The 24,035-nt window shown below is 38.0% G+C and overlaps 1 long non-coding RNA gene across 1 annotated transcript in view; it reads left to right on the top strand.

The window, feature by feature from the left end:
- The window catches only part of LOC108896592 (uncharacterized), a 28,208-nt gene extending 4,393 nt beyond the window's left edge, over positions 1-23,815 (top strand). Inside the window, exons 2-3 of the long non-coding RNA XR_007813250.1 lie at positions 19,115-19,204; positions 23,364-23,815. This is a non-coding gene — a long non-coding RNA (uncharacterized LOC108896592). The remainder of the gene's footprint in view (positions 1-19,114; positions 19,205-23,363) is intronic.
- Positions 23,816-24,035: the final 220 nt, after the last annotated feature.

Genomic DNA, 24,035 nt, shown 5'->3' with positions numbered 1-24,035 from the left:
TGTTTTTTTTTTTTGTTTTTTTTTTAGACTGCAGCAACAATTATTCATTCATGATGTCAACAGTAAGCTGAAAGCAAAAACATAGGTTGACATTTTTCTGAGAAATATGTTCTGCCCCTAGATAACAGCTGGACAGTGGCTATTACTCATAACTAATCAAAACTGATCTGTATAGTCCCATAGGAATATCCGTCCAGTCATTGAAACACTGGGCGCACAGCAGAACTGCTTTTCAACATCACCTGTCTGGAATGAAGAGAATTGGTCGGATTGCTTGGTTTAGTGAGCAGAGAATCTATTTTGAGCACAAAATCCCTGGCAATGAAAATGAAATAGAAGGGGACTAATAAGGCAGCCAGAGGGCCATAAGCCAAGAAAAGCCATTACTGCATCAATACCTGTTGATAACCAGTGCTCTCTTGCGCTATTGATTTCTCATCCCTCATGTCTTTCACTGTCACAGCTTGCGGTGTAAGAAAATCACAGTACGTAAACACTTTTTCCTCAGAAGGCGATCGAAGAAAATGATGAGGAATGTGTTTTGAATTGAGTATTGAAGAAGAAGCAGGAAGTAGGTCTTGTACATTTTGTTTTGAGAAAGATGCTTTTAGCTGTTTTTCTAGCTCAAAACTAAAAATGGAGTGCTCTGTTTTTTACAGTGGGCACCAGTCAGTAGCCTCTGCTGGCTCACTTAGTGTAAACTGATGCCTTATTGAAGGAATCCTTTTAGTCTTCCACATAGAAAAGCTTTGATTGTAAGTGAGATGTTGGTCTATTGTCAGTGTGCCTTTTTGTTGCTGTGTATTCACCACCAGTCTACAACAAACCCCCACCCCCCCAGCCAAAACCACGCTGTGTTATTCTTTCTCAATTTTTCTTCTCCCTCATTTTGTATCCCAAGTAAGGGTTGAAGATTTTTTTATCAAGAGTTGTGACAACATTTTTGTTCTTGATTTAGTGTTGTTTGTGAGATTATGGCACCTGTCTAGCAGGATGGATGGTTCATTAGATGAATATTTACTCATCAACATGATGCCACTGATGGGGCATGCTGATAATTCTGAGGCTGTATTAAAACACGAAACTCAATTAAGCCTTTGTTACATGGCTGACCCAGCTAAAAATATCACAGCAGGGTCCAAAGAGAATTAATCATCATCAGTTTTCTTGTCAGAATTTACCTGGTGTCTTTACAATACCTTTTCAGGCCAGTCTGTGTTCTACTAGGTCCTGTGTGCTGTCTCTTGGACATTTTATCAGCCTTCATTAAAAGCTTTAAAGATAGATTTTTTTTTTTTTATGTCTTTATCATCAGAGCACAGAAGTCCTTTTTTAAAAGTACATGGAAAAATGATACTGCCACAAACTGCTACACTGCATAAAAAAACAATGTGAGGAGGTCAGTCATCTCCAGGGTCTGCCTGCTGGTCAGCACAAATATTCATAGCGTTGGATATATTTTTTGCCAGATCTCGATGTTTTCCACAAGTATGTTTATTTTGCATGTTTTCAACCCTTCCAATTCTGCCTCTCTCCATTCCTCACACCATTATTGTATGTGTCCAACCATTCTGCCTGACCTAGAAATCCCTGACTGCGTATGTCTTCATACTACTACATGTTCCTCTTTTCAATCAAAGTAACTGTCTGCCAGAAACTATACAACAGCAGAATGCATTCCCATCAAACAACCAAGATAAGTGAATCATGATAAATGGAAGTGGTTAAAGGTTAGTCAGGATATTATGTTCAGTGCAAAAAAGGAGAAAACACTGATATTTTCAATCTGCAGACATGTGCCCCATTACCAACATGACAGTGTTTGTGTTGCATACATGTAGTGCATAGAGGTAACCCTTTTGGTTTTAAACAGCTTTTACAGTAAATTGTATAGTTTCATGACCCTGAACGATGAGTTTGTATAATGTGAGGCTTTCCTGTTCATCCCTTTTAGCCAGTGCATGCAGTATAATAACAATTGATATGATGTCAGTTGTCCTGCAGGTGAAGCAAAACTAACAAGAAAATGAATGTCAATCAATCACAGTATGTACACTCCCACACAGTGTTAAGAAGAAGTGTAATCAGACAAAATTAGTGCGTGGGTGGACCATGGGACTGTAGAAGCTCATTCAGTGCATCACAGCGCATCCTTTCTCAGAGCCATGTTTATGACTACAGAGAGACACAATTGTATATGATCAGTTCTGGGATGTTACATAGAGAGAGCTAAAAGATGCATTTCTAAGCTATTCTAAGGCTGATTGCAGGCTTCTAGCTGCAGATTTATGATACAACTGGAGCAAACAACCCCCTTTAATACAGATCCTGTTTCTAGCTAATGCTTATTCAATAGAACAAAAATATAAATTTTCAAATTGATGAAAAACCATGTCATTATAAATCACAAATTCAAAAGGAGAGGTTATGAATTATTAATATGGCTTTGTGTTGTTCACCGAAGATCATTTGAATGTGCATGTGTACTGGCTCTCAGGGTAATCCAAGGATAAAGATGTCATTCACATTGTATCTAGGTTTGTGTTATTTCAGGTTCACCGAAAAGGCTCATTTTCAGAGGAGATTTGCTGTGGTTTGACTCAAGTGGTGTCCTTCCTGCTGAGCTCAGTTCAGTTGGTCCATAAAGAGTGACTCTATATTCAGTATACTTCACTCATCCCTCTTCTCTTGTCCTGATATAGTTTTATAGCCTTCACCAGGAATAAGTTCTACAGAATCCAGATATCTTTTTCTACTGTTTTTCTCCTGACATCTTAATTTTCACCCGCACATACTGAATGTATGACAGTGAACCAGCTATTGGTCACACTTGGTTAAGGTTAAGTCTATTTGTTTTAAAGCTTATCTTCCTTCATTGTGCTATTTAACAACAAAACTTAAAAAAAAAGTCAAAGACGTTCATGTTTACTATCCATTTATGACCAAAAGTTTTTCTTCTTTTCAGTCTCCAGCAAAAACAGCAAAACAGCTGCAAGGCCTTGTTGAGACAGGGCTATGTTATTATGTAATATGCAGTAACCCCCTTCTATTTATCACAACCAGGGACAAACTGTGAATGAAAAATGGACTTGGACTTTTAACTCGGACTGTTTAACCTCCACCCTCCCCCAATCAACCAACAGACAGAAAACACATTTTTCATACTGTGTTGTGCATAAAACAAACTTTGTGTCCTAATCTTTTTTTCAGGACATTCCCTGGGTGTCAGAGTTGCATATTTTCATTAAGAAAGATGAAGGTGAATTATAGCCACTTCCCAGTGTAGTCAAGGGAAAAACACCTTTCTTTTCTTTTCCCTTATACCTTTAAGGCCAAAATAGGTTGTTTTGTCAATGCCCTCCAAATTGGCCTACATGACCCTTGTGGCATCATTATGTGTACGCGTTATACAGCTATACAGTGAGATAGACACACTTCCAGTAAAGGATAAAGATGGGATTTGACCTGAAGTGTTTACTGGAAACAGCTGTGACACTGAGATCAATATTGGATAAAAGACAACAAATGTAATCATAGTGAATACACTTAAGTAAATAATATTACAAACAAGAGTTGGACTGAAAGTACTGTAACAATGAATTAGTGCAGTAATAAAGAAACTGGTTTCTCAAAAGTATAGACCAGTTGTCAAAGAAGTTTGGTCCCTCATTCTAGGAATAAAAAAATCTGTCCAGTGAAAGATCAATATTCAGTCCCTGTAGGAAGTGTAAGACAGATATGAAACGCGCATCCACAAGTAATACCACTTTCAGACAGCAGAGTACTCAATAAGTGTTCGACCTGGGATGGACCCAATCATGAGACGGCTCTCACCCTGTTTCTCACTCTCTCAGCTGAGACTCCAGTCTGCAGTGTAGTTTCAAACACTTGATGATAAACCTGAGAACTTCACTGACTTCCAGTGAATAATTCATCAGATAAATTTCATTTTCTCCTCTCTTTTTGTCCATCTGCATGCTCGCATCCTTGATTGCCCACATGTTCTCTCTCTCTCTTTCTCTCCCCTGGCAGCGACAGGAGTCCATTAAACCCTGGTCAGGAGGAGGGTCAGCTGATGTGGTTTAGCCCTTACAGATAGACCCCTTATTAACCCATGTCATCATGTTGGTCTGAATAGGGTACAAGAGCATTGAGTAGTATACGTAACAGTTAGCCCAGCAGTAAATAACAGTCACTGAGAATGTCTTTGTAACACTTCTACTACTTCTACTTCTTCAGAAAGCTTTTATAATTGTTACTTAATGTGGCTTTGCTGCCTCCTGACAGCCAGTTTATACTTCTGTGTGGAATCAACGCTGTAGGTATGGCATACCAATGTAGCATACACAGTAGCCGATGCCGTCGCCTAATATTCACCTCCCTAGAAATGTTACTACATTTTGCGGCAACGCAGACCATATCAACTGTAATTGGTCGGCTTGGTAGCATTGCATTTCCCCCTACACGTTTCTGGCTCCTCCTCCTTCTCTTCCAAGAAGAACGGCAGCATCAGGTGTTTCAGCAAGTACCGTAAATCTACATAGGTTTGCCTTCAAGTGACAAAGCCCTCTAGGGGTCTCAGTAATAGAACTTTTTTCACAGCAGGCAATTTGAGTAATGAACAAATTTCATCAACAGTGGCTTTCATCAGTGTGCTAATAAGGCACTTGATCTTATTTATCTTAGCTATTAAGTGTTTGATGAAATGACCAATGTTATTGTTATTCTGATGAGGACTCCACAGCTCACTGTGCCAGTGTAGAATGAGGTAAATAAGTGGAAAAATATTAGAAAAATATAATGAGTTTGGCAGATCAGACACTTTGACTGAGACTGCTTATCACTTTAGAAAAACTGCCTTTTTTATACCTAGACTGATTCTACATTAAATTTAAAAGACAAATGCTACATTTTACAGACCAGTATCACCTTAGTTCCCAAACAGAAAAAGGTATTTCTTGACAATGTTACTGCCAGGAGCTCTGTTTCTTCAATTAACTGCAACAGGTGAAAACACAGCAAACTCCACCAGACCATCATAAAAGGGCACTGTACGTACTCCAACTTTCTTCTCTGCTTTCCAGCCACCAAAGCTGTGTTCTCCTACCCTTCACCTTCCCTTTCTTCTTTTCTTTCATGTTCCCTTGAGGGGCCTCCATTAGTTTCAATTACTGCATCTGTGTCAAATGGCAAATCAATACTAAATCATCACAGGGATCACAGGGTACTCTTACTCTTCATGCTGCTCTCACCTTCCTCTTTTTTTATGGGCATCTGTATTAATTAGTGTAAGCTATGGTTACAGCCTGTATTGCATAATGAGGATTGGTGCAGACACGTAATGATTTATAACGGAAAAACACCGGCTGGTTTGTGTTGTCAATGAGCAAAAAGTATTTGTACTTATTTTCAGTCAAGTGTGTGATTGCTGTGTTTATTTAGGGAGGCATTCATTTAATCTTTTTCACTGTGAAAAGTAGCCTTTTGCTATGGAGTCAATTAACTACAATTCTTTTTTTCTAAAGCCCCCAAAGCCTAAAGGGATTCACTTCTTGGTTTTTATTTCACTTTGAGTTAAACTGATAAGTAGAGAATGTGAATTACACACATGCACTGCATTCATCCAAGATGTAGTACATATTAAAGATAATTTACTATCATTCTATTTCTGGCTCTGTGGTTTATCAGTGAGGTATCATCTCCAGAGGTTATGCTTTAAAGTTTTATAATGTACTAGTTTAACGCACTGTATTGAGGTGGTGGCAGAAAATCTCACCTATTTGGGTGGACTGACCCTTTAATATCCCATTTTCTGCCTAGGTTTGGCTTGTGTCCTTATGCCCTAATGTTTCCTAGCTCTCACATCTTTTATCATCATCAATTCTTTAAGATTCTCCATCACAAGTCTCTCAGCCTTTTGTCCCAAAGTGAGTTTCAAACCGTAGGTGTGGAATAAATCATGCCGGGGGGGGCAAAGAAAGTGAAGCTAAAGGGTAAACGGGCTGGAAATCAGGTGCAAGGGGTGGCACATGTTGTTCGACTAGGTCGCATGCTGGGGTGTTAGAGTGTGGTGTCAGGGAACATGTAAGCTCATGTTTTCCTTCAAAGACAAAATTGTACACAACACTGAGGGAAACTGGCAATTTGTTTTTATTCTCACAACATGTTGCTTTCTTATTTTATTGACAAGATGTCAGTTTCTGGGGGAAAAAATAGCTGAATAATATTTAAAGGCATTACAAACACAAGTTTGTATCCCTTATCTGATTCTTACTGTTGCATTGTTTCACAGCTGCCTGTGACCTTTGTTAAAGGCAGATATAAAATGGATATTTGACATATACTTAAAAAATGTAAAATCCTAACTAATGGCATATTTGCAAGTACATTTCAGAATCTGACCTAGCTGCAAATGAGTGGAAAACAGGTTTGACATACACCAAAGTTGGCATAACATCTCAAGCCTGCATATGCATAATCAAGTTGAGATGAGTTTTAGTGAACAGCTGAGCTCTCTGCCTGGGATGCAAATCATCCCGACACACCGATAGTCTCTGGATCCTTGCTGAAGGCGCCCTAGATGATGAACATTAAGCTCCCAATTCTGTTCTCCATCTATATATACTTTTTCCGGAAAGGGACTTTATTAGCAGCATTGATGGATAACAGAAAATGTGCGTCGTTCATCAGTTTTATGGTGAGATTTTTAAATCTTCCAAGAATTTGGCAGATGCTGTAACAGAAGGATTTTCACTGCAGACTTTTGTCAACCATAGTGTTACCTCTCTGCAGTGTGAGCAGGCCATCATATGAAATAATAACACAGTGGTCTGAGCCTAAGGGGGACTTTAAAAGTGACACTCGCTCTGCAGCAAAAACACAGGCTTCCCCATTCATTTCAATGACACCATACGAATGGAGCAAAGGCATCAGCCTACCTCTGTGGACCCTTTCCTTTTGGCTTAATTTAACTTTCACAGTTAACTTTTATATTTTGCAGCATTGTGTTAGTTTGATTGATGTTACCTTGCAGACATCGAGATGGAGGGGAATATCATTTGTGCTGTGATTAACAGAATGAAGCCAGCCTCAAAGGAGTATACACCACTTTGTTTGTTGGTGGTTTATACGTGAATCAGACTTGGTGGTTCATATCTCATATGTTTCATGTCTCTCAACTGTACCCTGTAGCAACACGCCTACACTAACACAATCTTGTTTTTCCAGAGCACTACTGACAGTATGAAGCCCCCACCCCCCCACCCCCGACTTGGATGTGGCCAGCCAATCAAATGAGCTTGCCACAGTCCATTTGCATCTGTTTCCTCTTCTTTTAATCTTGTGCCCATGTTGTATAGATACATTTATTGGTCATTCAGAAAAAAAGCATAGCATATTTATTTCTTTTAAGAGTAACGCAATGTGCCCTATGCTGAGCCAAAGTGCAGTGGTGCAAACACCAGAATAAAAAGAAAAACATCGGGAGAATGATAATCAGCTCAATCAGATTATCTGTATTCAAACAAAATTTTACAAAAAGAGTGGATAGAAAAAAACAGTGTTAAAAATGTAATAAGTGAGGCTGATAAGGTCAGGTTTGCATGGGAGCTTGAATGCTTTTTGATAGAAATGATTGTCCTAGACACTAGGTTTGGTTTGGTAAGGAAAAGAAAGTCTATAAAAAATAATTATTCCATGATGCAGGTGGTGCTTGGTGCCAGACAAAACAAAAAGGACACACTATCTTACTAATATTTTTGTGCTGAATACATAATAAACAGAGTATGCAGAGGTATGAACTGCTTCCAGAAAAACAAACTTCTCACTCACTCACTGACAGCACACCTGGATAGTTTCCTCCCCCTGCCCATTGACACAAACAAGCTCTCTATAATCTACTCTGAGATAAATGGCTTCTATAGCTACACGCTGCCAATGATTGCTATAGAAGAATTTCACACTTGTTTCAGTGAAGGGAAGCTCACTCTATAAATCTACTGTTGGAAATACTGTGACAAACCTTCATGTGTAGCCAAATTTGTGAAGTGTTTTGACACATAATTTCCCTCTGGGCCTCTCAGAGAGAGTCAAACTAATATAGATGACAGAGCTCACAGTGCTGGTGAATGACCTGAGCTGAAATCTAATCCAGGACTGAAAGCTGGAAATATTGCTTGTCAGGGTGTGTTGCTGTTTAATGATTCATCATCAAGTATCCAAAACTAGCATACTCTATGCATGGCTCGTAACAATCTGCAGATAAGAATGAGATACAATTCATTTCCCCTCACACTGAGAAATGAATGATCATTTCATCAAAGTTACAAGAAATATTTTCTCACTTACACCTTAGGTAGCCAGCCAAGCAGATAATTTCAGAGGTACTGTATGTCCTCAGGTTTTGAAAAATCAGATGCTGAAACGTCTGCTATCTTCCTAATACAACTGATGTGAATGGAATTTTCCATTTCACGGGTATTAATTTTGTCAGCAAGAAGTGACGAAATATATTTGCTAGCAACCTTTTTTCTCATGCCGAAGATGACACGCCTGACGAGACAAAACTGATGTCATCAAACAATGGTGAAATCTTCCATACATTGTTGATGAAAAAGAGATGATTAAATTGATAAAACTTTTATGAAATGTCTATATTTTTATTGGTGAAAAAAAGAGTAAACATGGATGGTTGTGATGCACGTTTCTTTAGCAGCACACCCATGAATGCACCACCAACAATGCCAACAGTGCAGTAAAGTATGCAATTTAAAAGCTATGGCTACAGGAGGTCAGACGACATACAGTGATAGACAGATATACAGACTCAGAGGCCACTAGCTTGCTTCACGCAAACATTTGGAAGTAGAGAGTTCTGTAATTCAGGATACACACTAGGTGCAGGCTTTATCAATCAGTGAATGGCTTATAGAATATTTTGTCATTATGATGTGTTGTCATGTGTTTCCGTTTTCATTCTCTGATTATGAAGTGAGAGCCTTTCTCCTGTTTTTTGGTAAGACGTTTTTAATGTAGTTCATTTTTTTCTGTTTTGGCTTGGCTCTCTTTTTTTATTTATCTGTTTTTACCTGGCTCTTTCATTCAGTGATGATTTGATGCTGCCATTATCGCTCATTCTATTCAGTCACAGAATTGACAGAGCAAACTTGTTTACCTTCAGATGAGAGTTTAACCTTCTGTTATCTATGAAAAGTTCTGGAAAGTCAAAACTGTTCTGCCCTAAATGGCACAGGTTAGTTAAAACAGATGTCACAACAGGAGCTTGCTTTTGCACTCCACTCTGGTGGGAGCCGCTGCCTCTGAGAAGGTCATAGTCATTCTGCACTCTTGGCATATGATGGCCTGTCTAGTCTAGGCTGGGTGAATGTTGTTTTGAAAAATGTTAAAAGTGGGTACTTTCCCTGGAGAGGTGGATTATATTATCACAACAAAAAGTAACATCTGTGTATATCTAACCCTGTATCTAAACTCCAACCCTGTTTTCTGGGAAAAATGATACACAACTGACCTGCAATCGTGATTTACACCGACTGGGAACATTTATTGTCAGTGCAGGAAGCAGTGTGACTTTCATATGCTGTACAGTAGGTCAGGACTGAGGATAGATGTCTTGAACATTTCTTTTTGTCTTATGATTCAAGTAAGTGTTGACAGTATTTCCCTAAGATAACAGTTTCTGTGATCTTAACCAAGATGTTTTAGGTGACAAAAGTAATTATAAACACCTTATTGATGCTTTAGTTGCTTTAAGCTGATATTGCAGGGAAATGCAAAGGAAAACAGTGAACATATGTATTCTGAACACATCTGCAAAACAGTGTCAGCATGCAGTTCAATGCTGATGATGAATGATTTCTACTATCGCAGCTTAGTGTTAGCATGTTAACATCTGCTGCTAGATCACAAGTTTTTGGAGGTCATAAACCAAACTTTTGACCTGATGACGGTCAGAGGATTATTAGTCGTGAGGATTTATCATCAGTGTCTGTACATTTGTCAGAACATTTTGTGCCAAACCCATTTAGCACCTCCTCTGGGTGTCATGAATGCCTGTACAAAATTTCAAGGCAATGCATCTGAAGTTGTTGAACTATTTCAGTGTGGAACCACGGTGGTGGTTCGACCAACAGGCCGACATTCTTAGTCTTTGATGGGCTTTGCTAGCATAGCTAAAAAGACTGACAAGAAGCATTTGCAGCTGTGTGCACACTGAATCAATCTGCAGAATCTTTGCTTTGGAAGTTTTCATTTTGGTTTCTTTTCAGTCATAATTTGTGGACTAAAAAATTTTCCCAGGCTGCATTACATATCCCCCAAACAAATCTTGCCATTGCAAAATAGTTGCATGAGGATGTAAAAATGGTTCAATCAGTGGTCATTTACTGATTTCTTTTTATTGCATGTATCACACATGGCATAGTTAGATATGATACATATTAGGAATGTGTGGGAACATTTGTTGGAAAAACATTTTCTAATGCTAACATTGGTACGTAAAGTCCAGGGTAAAGTCTCAGTGGGCCACTCAATTAAAGCCTTGTCAGTTCCAACAGTAAATATGGAATATCATTGTCAGTGATCATGATATAGGCCACAAAACATGTCTCTGTCTTTAAAACACTGCAGAAAAGATAAAGCACTCACTTTAAATAACTGCCATGAATATGTGTATTTCACACAAATAATAAGAAAAAGAAACATTGGAAGTGTGTAGACCGAATACCATAGTTATTGCTCCAACTCTGTTTATCCTTCTTGCTGCCTGCAGGAGATTAAGTGAGAATTTTATCACAATTTTAGCTTGTTACTGAGTACAAAAGGATTCATCTGAAGGCAGTGCAGTGCCCCGTTTTTCCATCCTTCCATCTTCTTTCACTTGATTATTACATTTAGATAAATTCAGATTTAAAAAAAAATATTTCCTAAACAATAGAGGATACATTCAGAAGACCAGTATAATACACTTGTTATATTTCTTTGAGAGTCTTTGTTGTATGTTGTATGACAACATACAACAAAGACACATTAGCACTCCTGAGATCAATGCATATTTCATGATTATTTCCCTTGTCATATCCGCTCATTTGTCATCCTGTGCTGCTCTTTGGTAAAGCTCTCCTGCCCCCTGGTGTAGTACACATGATGCAATAATTTATCATCCTGTTTGCTGTCCTTTGCTGTCGTCACGCTCAACTTCAACACAGTCACCATTCGGGGGATTAATTACTCATTGCAAATTACTCGAATACAAGACAAGAGCTAATCGATTTGAATCTGAGTCAAGACCAAAACCATTGATGTTTGTAATGGAGACCAGTCTTGAGATCAATAAATTACTGGAATGGTAGAGCCCTTCTCGTAACACAAGTGTGTAACTGTTTGGCTGGGCCCCAGTGTCTGCTGTTGTGAACTCAACTCAACTCAAAATGTTTTACTCCACAGAACTTTCAGATAAACTGCCCAAAGTTAGAATTAACATGTGAAACTGGGAAGTTACACTATACCCAAATGTCTGGGTGTGTCTTAAAAGCACAAGTTATACCAAAAAGTCACAGATGAATTAGAGCTAATTTTACTTATTAGTCATTCAACTCCACAGACTGGGAATGAACTGGCTGGTAAATGTGTTATGAGGTGATGTTCAGCATTAGAGAAGTTTGTGATTATTGTCTACCACCTAGTGGCAATGTTGTATACATACACACCAGGCCAGTGTGAGTGTGAGGGACTGAAAATCTTTTCATCATTACAGATTACAGTACATTAAGACATTTTGAGGGCGGTTTGATTAGTTTTAGCTGTTATGCTAATACACCCCTGGAGAATATTACTTGACACTGTTGCTGAGTGGTATACTACTTGGCCAAGGAATGTTAATGGGCCAGGAAATGTGGATATATAAATTCTCTACTTTTATGAAAAAGAAGCAGCACACATACATTTACTCTATCAAAATATACTTAATGTAACACTTTGTATGTACAGCTGTACACCAGACATTATGTTTAAATACATTATGTCAATACATGGTTTAAAAATTGCTTCTCTAACTGTACCCAGCTTCACATAGTTAGTTAGTTTCTTACGGTTTCTGGATGTTGTCAGTGGCATGATTTAAGAGTCTCTGCTTTTCTCTCTCCTGTTGAAAATTACATTTTAATTAACACTTACCAGCTCTCCTGTATAGTGTCTTCTGTCAAGTAAAGGCTGATTTTCTCCTGTGTGTTTCATTATTATCTCTTTAGGCTGTCAGGCATCTTCATTGTACTGATGCAATGAGAAACTTAATTGAGCAGTGGTTTATAGTATCTAATTTTCCTATGATAAAAAATACTGCACATTCAGGAAAATGTTAATAGAAGAAATTACACTGAGATAAGAAGAGAAGAGCGCTCTGGGCTATGATCTCATCTCTGGAGACAAGGTACCTAAAGAATGACATTAAAGTAAAGTAGTGATACAGTAGTGTTACTGATAAGATGCTGCTTATTTTTAAGCCTCTTGTCATGGCAGTGGTAAGCCTGACCTGGGATAGACTTTCTTCTTCTTTTTTTTTTTTTTTTTTTTTTTTACAGCAGGTCACATTGATAGTGATAGTGATAGTGATAGTCACATACTCATTCATTCATTGAGTCCCCAGGGCAAACAGTCTTTAAGTAATTTAGGCAGTTTTATTATCTGGTTTGCTGCCACTGTCCTCAAATACTTGCCCACGCAGTGTGCTTCAGTTACTCACGAATAAAGTAAAAACAAACAAAGCACCAAATAGAAAAAACAGCCAACCTGGCACCCAGTTTATAGACATATACACAGGCACAGTTTTTCTTTCTTTATCGCTCAGCCTTATTAATGAGATACTTGTAAAGTGAATGATTTGGCTGTTACTCTCAGGGCAGTCAGGAGGTTTATAACATTCATTCTGGTTGTAAAACCCAATGTTCTGCTTTACAGAGGAGGCGCTTTATCAGTTCTCCCAGTCCCTGTTTGGAACAACTTGAAATAAATTGTGAGATCACTCACTATCATGTCGGTTTTGTTCACGGGCATTGAAATGAATTTACATAAAAACCCCATACACTTTGACTTCACTGCCTTTTGTAGCATAGACACACACACACACAACGTTGCCTTTTATCACACACAAACTTAGTGTTCCTCTACTCTATCTGGTCCGGTTTTAGTTTTCATATAGTAACATCTTAGTTTCAGAAATACTAGTAGGTTATATATTAAAAAAGGAGAGGGGGGTTGTGGCTTTGGCTCACATTTTCTGCTCATTACCGCTCTTTTCTTGTGTTTAAAACCTTTCTGACAGCTTCTCTCTTATGGATAATTTTCTCATCATAATCTTATTGCCGCATTATCTGCTCTAAGATACATGCTGTAAATTACTTTAGGAAGAGTTAATCCCCTGAATGATGCCGCAGGTCATTTCACACTCACTTTAAAACAACAACAGCAGCTTACAATCAGCGAGATGATGGAGGTTAGTTTACTGAAGAAAGACCTCAGCTGCAGCACAGTCTGTAGTTTTACGCAGCACCACCTGAGGCTCTGATAGCTGACATGCTGTTGGTCTCCATAACACTGCAGCGCAAGGCAGTGTCATATCCTGGTTTCTACTGCTATTTGAAGATGAATAGGAGAACTGGTGCTTTATATGGGAGGCCCTAGCAGTAAAAATAGCATTCCAGTTACTCTCAAAGTCTTGAATCTTGAAGAGCTTACTTCCTGAAGACCAAAGTTTATTCACTTTGGTTAGGCCAAGTGAAGTCTTTTGCGTCTGTCAGTCACTTTGTGTCATACACTAGTACCTTCAGTGTTTTCACTGATATCCTATCAGTATTTTATAGTCTAGAAATCAATGAATTCTGATTATTGATTTTGGATACTAATAATGTATGTCATTCCTGAGTACTGTATTCATCTAGACAGGATTTGTTCCACCCTGTTGACTTTTTCTCTGTGAGTTTAAGAAGTGAACTCTCTCTGAAAACATAATAATAGCAAGCTGCGACTAAACAAACACCATCTGTCCACTGTTAGGGTACAGAGCATTTTCTTCTTTACTCGTAATCAGACTTTGAAAAACTAACAGCAAAACAGATCCCCCACAGCTAACCATATTAGTTAAATTGGATCCCTTTATTAAGTCAAAAATACAATTAAAAGAAGCCAGTCTTGGGCAGAATTTGGGGAGTGGGAACTCTGGTTGAGTGAGGGGCTGTGTATGCAGCTCTCCCACAGGCATAAACAGATGCTTGGAGCAAAAATGACAGAGATTTTAAAAGGTTACTTCTTCATGTACCAGACAAAAGATTACCCCTCTGGAGTCAAAGTGGTAACCAAAAAAAAAAAAAAAAAAAAGGAAGAAGAAGAAAAGAAAAGAAAAAAAGAAAAACACTTTAACCAGGCCTGTTGTAAATTACAGGCTATTTCAGAGAGCTCTGAATTCTTCTTCACCTATCAGAGTTCTGCCATGTTAAATTGCTTGTAATTGCAAGTTTCTACTATCATAGTCTGAGTGAAATAATGTTTGGCAACTAGTATGAAATGTACTGATATAATTTAACCAAAGGCATAAATGAGATTTCTTATATAGCTGGAGAAAAAAGTATTGAAGTATTATGTTGTAAGATATTAAAAAGTGATTTACTTTTCCCATTACCTTTCCATATATACTTTCTTAGAAACAGTCAATCAAACAAATGTCAGTATTATAAGAAAATTACATACTATTACAGAGTAATGAGAAAAACATTTAGTCATTAATAACAAAAATATCAAGAAAAATGAGACTTTTAGTCTTCCATATTGGTTTCCTCCTGATAATGACTTGGAGCCATGACTAATTTTCTGACAGAAAACAATCTAGCTGATAAAACATAATAAAATGACATGATGCAAGAGATTTTAACTTGGCCGAAGACGAAACACACAAGTTGCATCATTTTTCTTTTGTTAAAATATAAAATAGCTCATCCATGTGCTTGTGCTCGCGGGCAACAGTGACAAATAACACCAACACATCTCTTGATATTTTCAACAACACAAACACTTTCTGTGTGTGTGTGTGTGTGTGTGTGTGTGTGTGTGTGTGTGCACGCATGTGAAAGGCAGAGAGCATCTGTGTACGTGTGTGCAGGGCAGATAGGATTGGCTTGTTTTTCCCACGAGGTTGTGCATGGGCGCTGCTGTTCTTCACTGATACATTTCAGTTTCTCTGATCGTATTCCACGTCTCTATCCAGGCAATGTCGCCATTTTCAAACATGCTTTTCCTATGGACTTGACTTGCTTGCAATGTAGCAGCACTTCTCTTGAATTTTAACCACAGAATTTTTGCATTTCCCTGCATTAATGTATTCTCTTGGAGGAGGTGCACTGTGAGCTGCAGTGACGAATAAAGGGCTGAGAGACCTTAGTGAAAGTTGTTTGCAGAGGCATATCACTCTTATTGTTGTTTAACTGATGTGATCCAGAGGATCTCATCTCGCAGGCACATTTTTTTTCTGGGTAAATACTTCACTGAGAGGATTTCTACAATTATAACTCCTCCACTGGACATAATTCAAAAAGCTAATGAGCTAGAGGATTAGCAGCAAGGTTCATGCTAATGGAAAAGTCATTTTACTCTGAGACTGTTAGAAACCTCTCCAGGTGGAATTAGCCTATCTACCCGGGCTCTTTTGAAATCCACTTAGACGTGTATTAAGGTAATGATCCAAATACTGAAATAATTTTCAATCACGCACTGCAAAACAACACTGTGTGGAAGTTTTTGCCCTCTCACAAATTCATCTGTCATAGCTTCAAGTATAACACACTCTCTTCTTGCAGTTGTCACGTAAAGTAGATTGGCAACACGACAAGCATGTACTGCACATAAGTCAAACATCAAATCAAGTGAAGATTTACTTACAACTAAAAAGCATTTTGGATATTTAAATATTATACATTACAGCCACATTGACTTGATGAAGAGCTAGATATTTTTATTTATGTAATATGTTTACACAAGTGTAATAGGTTCATACAGTTCATTTTAGTTTTGGTTTTCATTTAGTATGAAAACAGCCCACGTAGGCACAGTATGGCCATGAATCACACAGCAAAGTGCTAATATAGGAAAGAAGTGAAGACAGGTGGAGATACAGGACATATACCATAGATGATAACTATATGATGCGCACAGGAAAAAAAATGAAGTTGTTTGCAGCTTCACCAAAATACTAGTTTGATTCAGTACAATGCTGTGTGAATAAAGACAATAGCAGAGAGTGCAGTTTGTGCACAGTCCTACTTTTCCAGTAAGTTCAAAGCTGCAGCATCATCAAACTAACTGCCGTTGAAGTACTTGTGTCTTCCACAGGTCAAGTAAACAACATCAGGGAGTCACGCTGAAAACTTGCCAAGCTGGCTGGCTCACTTAATAGAAGTGACAGCAGATGGCTTGTCAGATCTCACCAAAACACTTTCTTTATTTTTACGTAGGTACACTGATTACTAATGTCTCTGTAAAGCCTAAGGACTTTTACCTATCTGCCAGAAATTTCGTAGTTTCACTGTAAGGCAACAACATCAACAACAAAATGTATTCAATGTCCTATATTCTAAGAGAAATGACTAAATTCGATAATTTATGTTTATATATGTATTTAAGGGTACAAGTGTCTTCTTCAGTTTAATCCATTGACCATGGTTCTCTAATGTTTACATGTTACTAAGTGCCAAATAGTGGCAGAAGTGACTCAAAACATCTAGGACAATTCAATCATGAGGGAGCCACAATGCCACAACACAGCTGCCATGATCCATGACTTGTGTCTTAGTAATCTTGTACCATCAATTCAGCCTCCTTCACTAACTTAAAAAACAGTAAGCCATTCCATTAGCTGTAATTAATGAATGGCAAAGGCTCTGATTGTTTAGTAAAAGCATCTCCACACACCGACTCCCATTGAGCTAATTGGGTACGAGCCTGTTCCAAACCACAGTGCAACAACAAAGGAAGAATACAATAGTAAACACAGCAGGCTTTGTTTCTCCCTGTCTGCTTTTGGTTATCAGATCCCTGACTCTTATAAAGATTTTTTTCCCATTATAGGATACACAAATGTAGTGTCACTAGAGGCTGGAACCTAACCCAGCATGCACTGGGTGAAAAGCAAGGAAACAGTAGATGAGAATAAAATAGATTCACATTTGCCATTATCTTCCCACCTTCATTATCAAATCCCTTGAGAAGTTTGTAATTAACTATAACATAAAGCAAGTTAGCTACTACTTCTTTATTTAAATTCTTGAGAAAAATAACAGGTTTGTTTGGCATGGAAACACACCAAACAGCTCATGCAGTATTTTTACACTGTAAATTACCTTTTTCCTTTTATGTTATACTGACATTCAAACTCCCACCCATGCAACGTGTGATTGTACTTTATGTCTTTTATTATTATTATTATTATTATTATTATTATTATTATTATTATTATTATTCAATATACATGCAAATCTATGAAAAGTGAATATCAAAATCTTCCACAAAAGCCTACCTCACTGGTGACATTTAGGTTTCCACAGTGACCTGTCTTGAAGCAGTAATTAGACAAAATATCCCTGTGTCTATATCTCCCTCCAACATACAGGGTGACAACATCACCATGACAACAGGAAAAAGGTGGCACTTGCCAAGCTCAGAAAAATTGCTTAAGGTCGCTCCTTCAGCCGCTTATGTATTTTTTCTGCAAATGGTTTCATGCGATTGTAGCTTCATTATGGGAATACTAATAAAACACATATGTTTAAACAGTAGTTCATTGACACAGCAGTCCCAAGACTTTTGAAGTGAATGATTTCAGAGGACATCACTTTTTTTTTCTCACCTTGTGTTGATGCTTGGAGATGTGAAGGTGTTACCAAGGTGCCTATTTGTGTCTTCTTCACACACAGGAAGGTAGACAGAACTCCCTCAGGGCACAGACGACAAGTCCACCAGTGCAGGATGAAAACTGAAGTAAATTGAATATGGTGATAACAACTGGCAAAAAACGCTGTTGCATCTCTTAAAAATAACAGCAGTCACACTTAACTAAATGTCTATGAGCAAGTCTTTTTCCAGATTAGCATTTTTAACCTTTTTGTCCTCTTTCAGTCTAGTGTCTCTGAATATATTACAATTATTTTTTATTTCCTTCAAGCGGTTCGGTTTTCTTCTTTAAGTGGCAGCAGAGACAATTTTTTGCGAGTACTTTAGTCAAAGAGAACCAAGATAGATCAGTTCTTTTCAGACACACTGGATTTGACAAACTGAAGATATGATTTGGCAGCAGTCAAGGATATCTCTGGGTTTCTAATTCTCCATCTTGTCTCAGTTTCTCACCTAAACACAGAGACAGACACACACACACAATACTAACTCCCTCTCACCTGTGTCTCTCTCCAAGGTTCACTCATTTTCTATGCTTACTGAAATGTCTTGGCATGACCAAGGAAAGATGTAAATAATTGATTAGTTGAGTGGATTTTCTTGCTGGGGTCTGGAGAGGTCTCTCAAAGAGGAGCATTGACTCATGCATATTGTGTTTTTTCAGCCAGACCTTGAACATATGCTGTATTTAATGTACTTGCTCTGTTGACAGTAATTCATTGATACAAGATACAAATGATGATTTGTGGCAAATGAAAACATCTGTGCTGAGAGCTAATGACAAAAATTATTCTTTACATTACTGTAAACTGCCAGGATCTATGAATGCTAAATTAAAAAGAAAGATGTATTTATTTTGAGGATCCACAGCTTCATAAAAATTATGATTATTATAATTATTATTTAATTATTTTCCTCCATGTTTTGAAGTCATTCATTTGATACCCATAAAGCAGTTTTACACTTGCTTTGCAACATGGCTTCTTCATTGTAATGGGTCATGTTATCAGTAGTGAAATGTTTAGATCCTTTACTTGAGTAAAAGAACCAACACAACAGTGTAAAAGTACAGTACTCTGTTACTTTCCACCACTGCAGTGCTTTATCAGTAACTCATGTCGTCTAACTAGCTCTCTTTCTCTTTTTTTCTTCTGCCTATTAATGACAGGTACAGAGGCTGTAATGGACACAACAGATGTTGCATTTAATACACCTCAGTGTCAGCCAGCATGATGTGCAGCAAGTGATTCAAGAGCAGGTAAGAAAGCAATTAAAATATTACTTACTCGCTTAATTAAAGTAAGTATGCAAATGAGAAAAGACATGCCACAAGGAGGACAGATGTGATATAGTAAGACAATTTTCATCCTTTACAGTGTTAGGACACCTGCAATATTTGCAGTGCTGTCTGTACTGTATGTACACAGTGTACTGAAGACAAGGAGCTGCAAAAGTACACACTTGCTTATTGCTTGTAAGTCTGTGGAACACTTAAATCATACACAGGGCCACAATCCCCTCTCTTGACAAAAGGTCTTTTTAGACATCTCTATGTTTCTGTGTTATCCATTACCACAACGCAGTGCTTTTTGCTCTCAACAAAATGTTTATCAGGACCCAGAGAAAATGTTGTTTGTTGTTTGTTTGTTGTTGTTGTTTGTAATCTTGTGATTTGCAAATCTAACATTATAATAGTTAAACTGTTTTTTATTAAAGCTTTCTCCGACTAAACAAACCCTTCAGTTGTGTAAGCAGTACTAGATTTAGGTACTTTATAGCTCATTTGTTGTGTCTTCAATAAACAAACGATCCAGGCATGTGCGTGGAGGAGCTGTCAAAATTCATTAATCTTTACATTTTTTACTCTCAGACTCCTTTCATTTCTCCATTTATGTAAAGATGAATCAAATTAATTGGTTCTCCATCAGTTCAGTACCCGCTGCACCACCCAAAAGAATCGAGATACTTACCACCATCAACCCCCTCCCCAAATAACAAACGCACAGTTCAAACCAGGAGGGACCAACAAGAGATGAGATCTGGAGCACAAGGTTATAGTAAGAGGTTTTAACAGGGTGCTGCAACCAGTGTTTCAACATAAAGCATGCGTGAGAAAAAAAAGAGTGAGAATAAGGATCACTTTTTACTGATTTATAAATAGTATACTTAAGTGGTGTTAACTTAAAACCACTTAAAATGAAATGACTTTAAGTTGTACCATATGGTTGATTACCTTTAATATACTTCAGCAGACTTTTGGCAGCATTTCTTAAATAAACTTTTTTTTGTACTTGTACATCAGGTATATTGACCTACACTCAGTGTACAGTGTACTACAGTATAATGTTATCCAATACAGTTTCTGTGTCATAAAGTCTACTTTTATGATACTTGTAATGCTGATATTATTATCATTAGCACTATCATTAGCATTACCATTAGCATTATTGGTCAGAGACAGGATGCAAACAGTGATCTCTCTTCAGAGTCCCATGTTTTGTTGACTCAGTAGTCCACCCTGACCTCCACTATGCAAATTCTGCCTTTGGTTTTTTTTTTTTTTTCTTATTTATTGACAGCAAACATTATTCATAAGGTCACAGGAGGTAGCTTGTCAGGAAAATGTAAACATAGGTCATGGGTCAAGGTGATATGTGCTTTTGGACTGCCCTTATGTATGATCTTCCTTTTGTTCTCATACACACATACACACACACACACACACACACACCACACACACACAAACAACCCTGAACCATGACAGGCTGTTTCCATTATTCTGTCTCAGTGAGGAATAATAGTTAATTCATGATTTACAACGTTGGGTACAGGAGTAACCTACAACAGCTTTCTCTGGGAAATAAGGGAGGCCATTGTTTTACCAAAAGTAAAACAGCTCAGCTCAGCTCCAACCCAGACAGCCAACATGACTAACACAGAAGCATTGTCTTCCTCTGTTAGCTCATTGTCATGGAAGTAAACTTCCATGACAATGAGTAAAACTGCTCCTGTTTTTCTGTCATTTCTGTATCCCACAAACTCCTGCATTAAGACATACTGTTTACTACTACATTTTGTATATTGCTGTTAACCTGTAGCCTTATTGTGCCTGATAAAACTTGGTCCTATTGTCTCTGGAAACCCACTGTGTGTTCAGTGACCCTTGGCTTCTTTAATAAGCTAAATGATTTTGCCTGGGGTTTTCTTTTTCATCCAACTTTGTATAGCAGATTTCTTCCTGATCCTTGTGTTAGCCCCCCTCCTGAACCTGAGAATATGCTACTTGATTTTTGACATGACTTCTATCAGAGCATCAGATATTCTCCATGATAACACTTCCCTTCTCTTCTTCGGCTTTAGATTGTCCTTTCAGCTTTAGCCACATATCATACGTTTGTTTCTTACCTGCACTTTTTCTATCTGATCTAAAGCTTGCCTTCTCTTGGTGGGACTTCGCCTCGCTCTAACAGGCTGGTCAGACAGGTTGTTGGAAGAGGCTTTGTCTTTAAAAGACCTGCCTTAAAGCCAGCAGGTATAAGGTGTAACCGTTTTCTAGTGTGTGTCCACCGATGCACACTGTACCTCCGTGGCTCCAGGCACCTCCTTTACAGTTCAGCCTGAGTATGCCAGGTACTCGCTTTCATCAGTTACTGTGGGAAGAGAGTGAAAGAGGCCATACTCACACATGCTGTACTTGTACAATCAAGGAGGAAGTTAAGCACTTGGGCCATCTCTTTCCAGCTCAGTATACCTTTGAATGGAATTTATATCAGATGCTTCTGCAATGTAGAATTTACATCCAGTGCCAATATTCAGAATCAGCACAGGAAGTAGAGTGCCCTTTATGTAGCAAAGAAAGTAATTCAAGTATCTATCTATCTATCTATCTATCTATCTATCTATCTATCTATCTATCTATCTATCTATCTATATTTCTATCTATATTTCTTTCTCTCTCTCTAGTGAAATAACAGAAGTAAACAGACTTTCTTAGCACTTTTTGTGCAAGCGAAAAAGAAATGCATCTATCACACAGTGTGCTGTTTTCCCAGTAATATTTCAAACACTTCAGCCCTCGCTGTCTCTCCGAGACAGTGATCAAGAGTTCTGCCATTCAGTGTTGCTGCAGAGCAATCTGTCTGCATTTGTGTAGAGCTGTATTATTGACTGGAGAGAGAAAAAGACATTAAGGCAGGAAATTTATCTTTCTGAATAATCTCTCTCTTGCTATATACTGATGAAAGAAAGCGAAAAAAACCCCCACAAAGCTTTACCTTGTTCCCGCTGGTGTTATCAAAGGGAGGTACTGTTTATCATTTCTTTGCCTTTTCCACATAAGAACATCAAGAATGACGGATTCAAGGAGTTTTCCAATTTTCCTCTGTTCTGTGCTCATTAGTGAATGCATTCTACAATCTTGTGGAACAAAATGCATCTTCCTCTTAAGACATTTATTGTTCTCATATAGTAGCAGCATTGCAGTATTCTTTTGCAAGGGTAGCACAGTGGCCCTCTGGTTAGCAGTTAAACTGTCTGAGGGTTGAATATAAACCAGCAAGGCTACACTCTGGGCAAAGCATTTGCTTTAAGACCTCCCTGGAGATCTGTTTATAAATGGATGAGAGTCATTGAACAGGACTTTGTAACAGTGTATATTTCAGATCCTGTGACAGTACACACACCATAAAACAGCCAGTACTCAAGGCTGTGTGGCTTCCAATCTGGGTGGCTGTCGCTGTCTTCTGGCGTAGTCTTTGTCCTTCAGTCGTTTTATTAGGCAAGTGCAGCAAAAAACTTCAGCAATACAAGCATGGTATGAAATGGTTGACATTTAATCAGTTTTAGAAGTGCAAGTGGTCTGGTTTCCATGGTAAATCTCATGGAGGTGTGCTAGGCAAAGACTCAGTTTCAGTTAATTGATTGGATACGATACATATCTTGTGCTTGAGGCTTTGTATCTATGATTCCATCCAATGCAGACTTCAGGTCTTCATTGTTATAAGTATTAGTCGTGATCCTAATGGTAGTGGGTAGTTTCTTGGCAAACTGTGTAAAAGTTAATCAGATGAATAAAAAATATCAAGGTGTTAAGTTTGAGAATGATCATATTTAAATGTGTTTTAAGAGATAATCTCAAAGGTAAGACTATACCGAAACTCTATAGAGAGTTTAGGTATAGTCTATAGAGACTATAGAGAGTTTAGGTATAGTCTTCCCAAGGTCGTTTTGGGGGAAAAAAAATGTACACACAGATCCAAACCTGCAGAAGCCTTTTATAAAGTAAGTGTCTGGTGCTTCCTCTTAACTGTGTTTTTTAGGTAGCTCAATAAACCCAAGATTCACTTTGTGAGCCAAATGACTTCTATAAATCAAGATTATGAAGTCAGGAAGCTAATCTTCTTGCCACATTGTTTCAGATGCTGTGGTAAAGACAAATGATGACCATCAGCTGAGGTTGGCTGTATCTCTGGGGGGTCTTATTGTCCTGAACTACCGTCACAGTGGCAAGTTGGCAGCCGCTAGTAAATGCATGTGTCACTGATCATTCCAGGAGCCCTGAGTAAAGACAATTGTGATTGATCCTTACAGGGACTGTCACTGGGACCTTTCACTGCCACTTCCACATTTTGAAGTATCTACTGAGGAACTGACAGGAAGGTAAACAAACACAATGCCAAGGTGATAAGAATCTGACTTTCATTCACTTTAGTGTGCTAGTTGTTGGAGTTGAGTAGTCTTGTGTTTGAGCGCTGACCTCTGAGTTGTTGATGCCATGTCAACATTTATATTCTTGTATTTGTTTTCTAGATTAACATTGTATCATTTAAATGCAATTCTTAAGTTTTTGAGACAAACTTTATTACTCTGTATCACCATCAAATCTATATCTGCATACTAATATGCCTGCAGCCCACACTGGAAAGTGAGCTGCAGAGTTGAAGAGACTCAAAGTCTTTCATGGCAACTGCTGCTATAAAAATACCTGATATAAATAAAACATTGTAATTTGATTTTTATTTTCTCTCATAGAGACTCATATTTCACTATTTTCCCTAAAGATGCTTCACATTACTTCTCCTCACATCAAG

This window comes from Lates calcarifer, linkage group LG5 (assembly GCF_001640805.2).
Source record: "Lates calcarifer isolate ASB-BC8 linkage group LG5, TLL_Latcal_v3, whole genome shotgun sequence".
Classification (NCBI taxonomy): domain Eukaryota; kingdom Metazoa; phylum Chordata; class Actinopteri; family Centropomidae; genus Lates; species Lates calcarifer.
This window is presented reverse-complemented; position numbering and strand designations above follow the sequence as displayed.